Raw genomic sequence first — 7,361 nt, forward strand, 5'->3', positions numbered from 1 at the left:
TTGCTTTGGTCCCTGTTTTCCCACTCGATTCCCACCCACGACCCCTCTGGAATTACACATCCCAGCACCGTTTTATGCTCGTGACCATTTAAGACGTTTCCTTCACGCTGGAGGGGTTTGTGCATTTTGTTTTTATAGCTGAAATTCCAGACATTGTTTTACTGCCAGCTCCCAGAGCCCCTTCTCACTACAGCGAAAGCCACCACGGAATTTTGCAAAAATACTTGCCTGGAGATAATTGTTTGGCTTAAGGACTGCAAGCCCTTTGGATTTCCTTCCACCAACCACATTAAAGTCAGCAGTATTTAAAAAATAAAAAGGATATCAACAAAGCTTTGGGTTCCTGGAGAGCTGAGGGATTTGCAAACCTGTTACAAGCATTAATGAATTAATCCACGCTAATCCAATTAGGTAAGGATCCCTTCCTACTTTACAGGTGTTTATACCCTCAGATCAATCACCAGATCATCAACCCCAATATAGAATTGCTTTAAAAATCTGACCATGAAGTTTCATAACAGTATTTTATATAAGTATATTGGGCATTTCAGCAGTGTGTAAAGGAGACAAAGACCAATTGGAGCTTTATGCAATCCCAAACATCACAATGTGCCACTATTCCCCTCTTAATTAACATAAAAACCATGGACATGACACATCAATTGTCAGGCCTGCATTGCCACACACATTGCAGGGCATTTTTAATTACAAAGTAACCAGAAAACAAACAAACTGACTTAAAACTGTCAACCAAAAAAAAAAAGATAAAATAACATTGTCACAGAGACAACTAAAGCCCATTACTTCCAAAAAAAGTGCAATATCCCTATTTCATAGCTGGATAAATGTAGCCAGATACGTTGTCATGTGAGGAATAGCCTCATTCAATAAAGGCAATGCTTCCCTGAATAATTTTGAGTGGAAAATCCCAAGCTACTCCAGGAACAGAACCACACAGATTGGCTCCTACCCCTACTCTTTACAGAAACTTACTGTAGGTAGTCTGGGAAAAAGAAGGAAACAAAGGGAAAAAAACCCCAATTATTACAGAAAAAAATTCCTTTTCAAACCTTCAGGTATTTCTGCCTTTTTATATCCAAGTATTGCTTTTGCCTTCCCAAGTGAAAAAGCACCTCATTTCTGTCAATACTCCTACAATCGAGACAAAAGCCATATAAATCCTACCCACACTCACAAATTCAATCAAATTACAATACATTAAAGATGGTTTTGCCTGCAACAACTGCACTCCCAAACTGCTGTTGGAAAAGCAAAGTGCTTCAAGATTTACAGGGCACACAACCAGCAGATCCTGCAGCAACTCAAACCATATTTCCTCATTTTCTTCTGAAGTCCTTCAGCTCACAAAAACCCCCTTCAACTAAACCAGACCCTCACAGAAACAGGAACATATAAAACTTGAAGATGTAGGGAGAAAAATTTCTAATAAAGATCAAGTTTGATGCACAGAGAAAAACTTTGAATAACAATGAAGCTTGACAGAAAGTGCCACTGCCATTCCCAAGCCCCACAAGCCAAGGAGCAGGCAATAACTGCAGGGCAATTCAGCAATTTTTATACACCCCTGATGCTTTTGTAAAATGGGGAATGCTTTTCTTGGTTTATTCTTAAGGGAAGCAAATGCTAAGCAGAAACTGCCCATGGTTCCCCAGCTCTGTATTTCTGTTGCAGATGTCAGGTTAAACCACTCACAGTTAAAAGCTTTTTTTATGTAAGAGTTAAATTCATTTCACATAAAATGTTTCTAACCCAAACACAATCAGATATTTACTTTCCTGTAATGATAGCTTGTCCTCATTTTGCCTGAAACAAACCCACCTCAGAATGCTTTGGTTCAACCGACTTAAACAATTTCTCACAATTAAAGGCAATGATTCCTTTTGTGATGAAAAGTTCAATTTTTCTTTTAACCGGGCCTTAAAAAAATCTCAAATAGGCTTAAACTAAATTAGTTACATTTTTTTACAGCAGAATTCCATCCCCTCAGCTGCATCAGACAGTCAAAAGAAACAAGCCAGGTACATTTAAATTCCTCCTAATTCTCCATCCCAGTGTGCTGTTGGGTCAGCAGCATCCTGCCCTCTCTTCCCCAGCAGCTTTAAAGAAACTCTAAGCTGTATTTTGCAAAAGCCATGACTCATTTTGTCTGACACATTAAATATATGTTATTATCAACACATGAAAATTCACATCAGCTCAATGGCAGCTACAGAAAATCCCATTATTGAGGTACAAAGTTATTAATTGTAGGCCAGCAGAAAGCAGCAGTGCCCACCTGGCTTTGGCAAAACCACCTTCTTAAAGCCTTTTGCACCTGAAAATCATCTCTGCATTTGGGGACTCACCTTCATATCTTACTGCTTCCAGACACCTCAGAATGTTTCTCCTTCCCCCAGCCCCTAATTAAGCACCTAATTAAGCTCCATCAGCCCAGGTGACAGTGCCCAAAGGTTGTTACACCTCTTGCATAGCCCATGTGAAATGTGCCAACCATCTCAGCAAGGGGCTCAGATAAGGCATGAAAATCTCATGTAAAAGAGGAAACTAAAAGTGAACAACATCCACGTTTTTAAAGGTTTTTCCCAGTCAGTGAGGGAAGGTGGGACCTGACCCCACAAGGAGTTAACACCCCTGGTCTAATGGAAAATGTGAATTTCTCCATTTGCCTTGAGGTCTGACAGTAAGGGCACTGGTTTCACATCTCGTTCAGAATGGGACCCTCAAGTGATGTATATGAAAAACAGAAATGAAAATGTATTTATCTGTGTTGCAGTAAACATGAAAGGAAAGGAAAAAAAATTTAAAAAGATCTGACAAGTTCATGTGGATGCTCTGCATTTAGCTCTTGTTTTAGAGCAACAGTCTGTTCTGTTGGCTCCTCTACGTTTAATGATTTCCTGTTAAGAATTTAAAATTAGAAGCCTCCAACAAGTTCCCCATAAACTATTTTCAAGGTTCCTTTAATATCCACATCAAGGAGATATAGGAGGTTCATATGTTATCCATGGCAGCTCACTTCCTTCCCACTTCAAAATAAGCATATTGTGAGGAAATTCAGCAGGTTTTTATTGTTTTCTTGGAACCTCTTTTTCCACTAACTATACCCAGCTATAGTAATTTAAAAAATAAAGCTGTCCACATAAACAAGCTCACATTTAACCCATGACAAAACAAGAACTGCTGGTCCAATCTGAAAACCCTAAACTGTGCCAGATAAGGATCCAGATCTTAATTTCCCATTGATGAGTTAGCTCAAATTTTCAACTCCATCCATACTGAACTTCCTCTTTGTTACCACATGAATTTTACAAACAGCTTTTTGCTCTCTGACAAGTATCTTACCTTTGAGGAAAGCCTACAAACAGCATTTTTTCACTGGCAGCACATTAAATAGATTCCATATTTTCCATCCAGGCTTTCCAGAACCATATTCCTGGAAAAGAAAAACACATAGTACTTCTTTATTTACTAAATCATTTGAGACAGGCATTAAAGGCAGAGCACCTGCAGGCCTCCCCTCTCAGTTCCCCCCTGGGTCAGTGAGAGGGCTCCAAACACAAAGCACCACTTCCCTGACAGAAATCACCTCCCAAATGCACCCACCAGAGATGCTCCTGATGAGAGCTCTTCCTCATTGGTTTCAGCTACAAAGGAGTCAGGTGAAGCTGCAGGTGACTTGACCTGGCCTGAGGTCACAGCAGTGACAACAGCAGCAGTAGGACAGACAGTTCTGTTGCTTCCTGCATGGGCTTTAATGAACACACAGCTCCCAATTTGGCTGAAACAGAAATCTATGGGTACAACAGGAAAAAAAAAAAAAAACACCCCAAACTCCTATTTTCAGTTTGAAGCTCAGTTACAGAGTCAAAAATTGTGAGATAAAGACAACACTGCTACTTTCTACAGTAATTTTCAGACCAGATTGATTTGTTAGTGACCCATCCAGATCTGGGAAGGAATCGTGGAATGGTTTGGGTTGGAAAGGACCTTAAAGCTCCTCTCATTCTCACCCTGCCATGGGCAGGGACACCTTCCACTGTCCCAGGCTGCTCCAGTCCCTTCCAACTGGGTCTTGGGCACTTCCAGGGATCCAGGGGCAGCCACAGCTGCTCTGGGCAGCCTGTGTCACCCTCCCAAGAAGGAATTTCTTCCTAAAATCGAGTCTGAATCCACGCTGTCAGTGTGAAGCCATTCCCTGCGCCCTGTGGAAAGGGTTCCTCTCCCTCTCAGGCACCTCCAGGTGCTGGAAGGCTGAAGCTGGGTCACACTGGAGCTTCTCTTTGCCAGGCTGAGCAATCCCCACTCTCAGCCCTTCATGGGAATAGCCTCTTCCAGCAGAGGGGAGCTTCAGCAACTCACTGGTGTCCAGAAATAGTAACTCAATACCAATATCTGGTTGGGATTTGGGACTTTTAAGAGTTTTGAGCTTCTTGGGGGGGGGGGGGGGGGCAGAACATCACCAGGCTCCCCTCCCTCTCCCCTGAACTCACACAGCCATGTCTGCAGATGTAAAATCTCTTCCATACGAGCTCCTTCCACACAGGGAGCTCTGACAGCCCCAGAGGCTGTTTGATCTCTGAGGGCAGTTTGTTTTTTTTCTTTTTTTTACAATAACCACCATTAGATTATCTTTCTACATTCACCCCTCGTGATCCTTGGCTGCACCCCCTTCCCCTGCAGTGACACCCAGATGTCCCACACTCCAGGCTCTGTGCATGTGAGGGGCTCAGGCACCCAGCTGCAGCTTCAAAAAGCTCAGATTGCAGCAGCCAGACCGACTGAGGGCTTTTCCCCAAACAACATCCATCCCCTCTCTGCTCCCAGGCACTGGCAGGCTGTGGAAAAGCCCTTTTTAATTTTCCTATTTCTCCATGTAAAAAAAAAAAGACAAAAGGAAAGAGAAAGATACCAACAAAGATAAGAGTATCCATCAGAAGTTCTGCCAGCAAGCACTGGGAGGGTTTTCCAACATCTGCAATGATTAATGAGCGATTGCATTAAAATAATTTACGGATGTGAGAAACACGTTATTGAACGGAGTTGTTTTGTTACTAAGCTCCCAATATGGTTTAAGGGAAAAAAAAAAGGAATTAAACAAACATTACAACCAAGTAGGAACCAGTTATTCAATGAAACAGTCTGCTGTAAGTCAGCTTTTCTGCTAAATATGTTATTTTGATGCTTACCTACTATGGCAACACAGTGACTGAGGACTCCACCAACTCTTTGTAACACCTTTAACAACAAAAAACTGTTTATGATAGAAGAGCATTAAATTGTTCAAGATACAAATATATGAAATCATACAGTGTTACTAAAAAACAAGTACTTGTATATTCAAATTCTATCCCCATGTAGAGATTAAATTGCTTTTGCCATGAAGATTAATTTTCAGGGTCCACCAAAATAAGTTACAGACTGAATATACAACACACTCCAGAGAGGTTTTATTATATAACGTTCTTCCTTCATAGACACATTTATTTCTTTTTCTGAATAGGCAGACTCTAGGTTTGTCTACAAAAAAATTGCCAGGCAGCAGAAGGTGCAGCCTAGCTCATTTTTCAAAACACAGTAATTTATCGAGAAAATGAAGCCCACTACCACAGTGCTTGAGAAGTACACTTACCATCACTGCTTTTTTTAAGAAAACTTACTAGATACTTTAATTCAACATAAAATAAAGAGCATCATAAACTGAAAAAAATATATTTTTTTGATACATTATCAATACTTTTTCCTTCAAGCATTAAAAACCAAACAGCTCTTTCCTGCCTTTAACAGACCTCCAACCTTCCCAAACCCAGCCCCTGAAAATAACTGAGCTAAATAGCCTCGACCCCCGGGGTGGGGCTAATTGCCAACAGGATTCCCTCAGGTGAAATAAATAAATCCTCATCAATTCAGAAAAGAAAAACCTGAAGCCACTAAAAGGAAAAAAAAAAAACAAAACAAAACAAAAAAAAGGACAAAACAATCTTCCATGGTGTGTTTGTGCCACATTCCTTTCTTCCCACCCCATAACACTTCTTTGTGCAAGTAAAGGACAAAGAATAATGCCCTCTCACAAAAACGGGAGGAATAGCAACAACTTGGGTTTTAAAAATAACGTGCCCAAAGCAAAACAGCAGGAGCTCTGCCTCCTATAACTTTTTAAAATTAAAAAGATAGTAGCAGTCCTATGTTAGCTAAGAAAACACAAGTGACAGAAATTTCATATATTATATGAAATATTACAATAATGACATTTCTTTCGTAGTTATGATTATTATGTCCTGTAACAGCAAACTCCAGGTGCCCAAATAATGCTCACATGAGCTGCCAACACACCTGGAGGTCATGGAAAGCCCAATATTAGCTGAGTGTTAGCACAGGTGAGCTCTAAATGATATTTACGCTCCGTGAGAAGTTTGGGCTGGGTGGGGCTCAGAGTGTGAGGGTGATATTTGATTTTTGCTGCTCAGCCCCAAAAGATAAAGCCCCACTTCACTCTCCACGGCTGCCCGCAGGGATTCACAGAATCCAAAGGTTTGGAAGGAGTTTTACAGCCCATCCAGTCCAAGGCAGGGCCGCCGGCAGCAGGAGTGTGTCCGGGTGGGTTTGGGATGTCTCCAGAGAGGGAGATTCCATTTGATCCCAGGGCTTTACCTCCCTCATGCAAAGTTCATCCTCGCGTAGGGGTGGAACTTGTGTTTTAGCTCATGGCCACTGCTCCTCGTCCTGGCGCTGGGCATCACCGGAGAGAGTCTGGCACCATCCTCTGACAGCTCTGAGAGCTTCATCACGCCTTAACGGGATCCCCTCTGTGTCTTCTCCAGACTAACCAGGCCCAGCTGCCGCAGCTTCTCCTCATCAGGGAGCTGCTCCAGACCCTCCATAAAACCCCACCCCACAGCACTACCCTGCTTCCCCCCAAGTCTGTTCCCTCATGCCTCCTTTACGATGCCCTGGAACCGCCGCTGTTGTCTGGGTAGGGCTGTGGGGTGCGAGGGGGAGCAGGCAGGGAGCTGAGAGCCCTGGGGAGAGATGGAGAGCGAGCGAGCGGGCAGGGGGACCAGAGCCGCAGGGCGTGAGGCGGAGCGGGCAGGGCTGCGGGAGCTACGGGAGCTCCGCGAGGCGGAGCGGGCAGAGCTGCGAGGCGGGCAGGGCTGCGGGAGCTCCGCGAGGCGGAGCGGGCAGAGCTGCGAGGCGGGCAGGGCTGCGGGAGCTCCGCGAGGCGGAGCGGGCAGAGCTGCGAGGCGGGCAGGGCTGCGGGAGCTCCGCGAGGCGGAGCGGGCAGGGCCGCGGGGCGCGAGGCGGAGCGGGCAGGCGGCGGGAGCCCCGTGAGGTGGAGCGGGCGG

Source organism: Molothrus aeneus, chromosome 20, assembly GCF_037042795.1.
Source record: "Molothrus aeneus isolate 106 chromosome 20, BPBGC_Maene_1.0, whole genome shotgun sequence".
Taxonomy (NCBI): Eukaryota; Metazoa; Chordata; class Aves; order Passeriformes; family Icteridae; genus Molothrus; species Molothrus aeneus.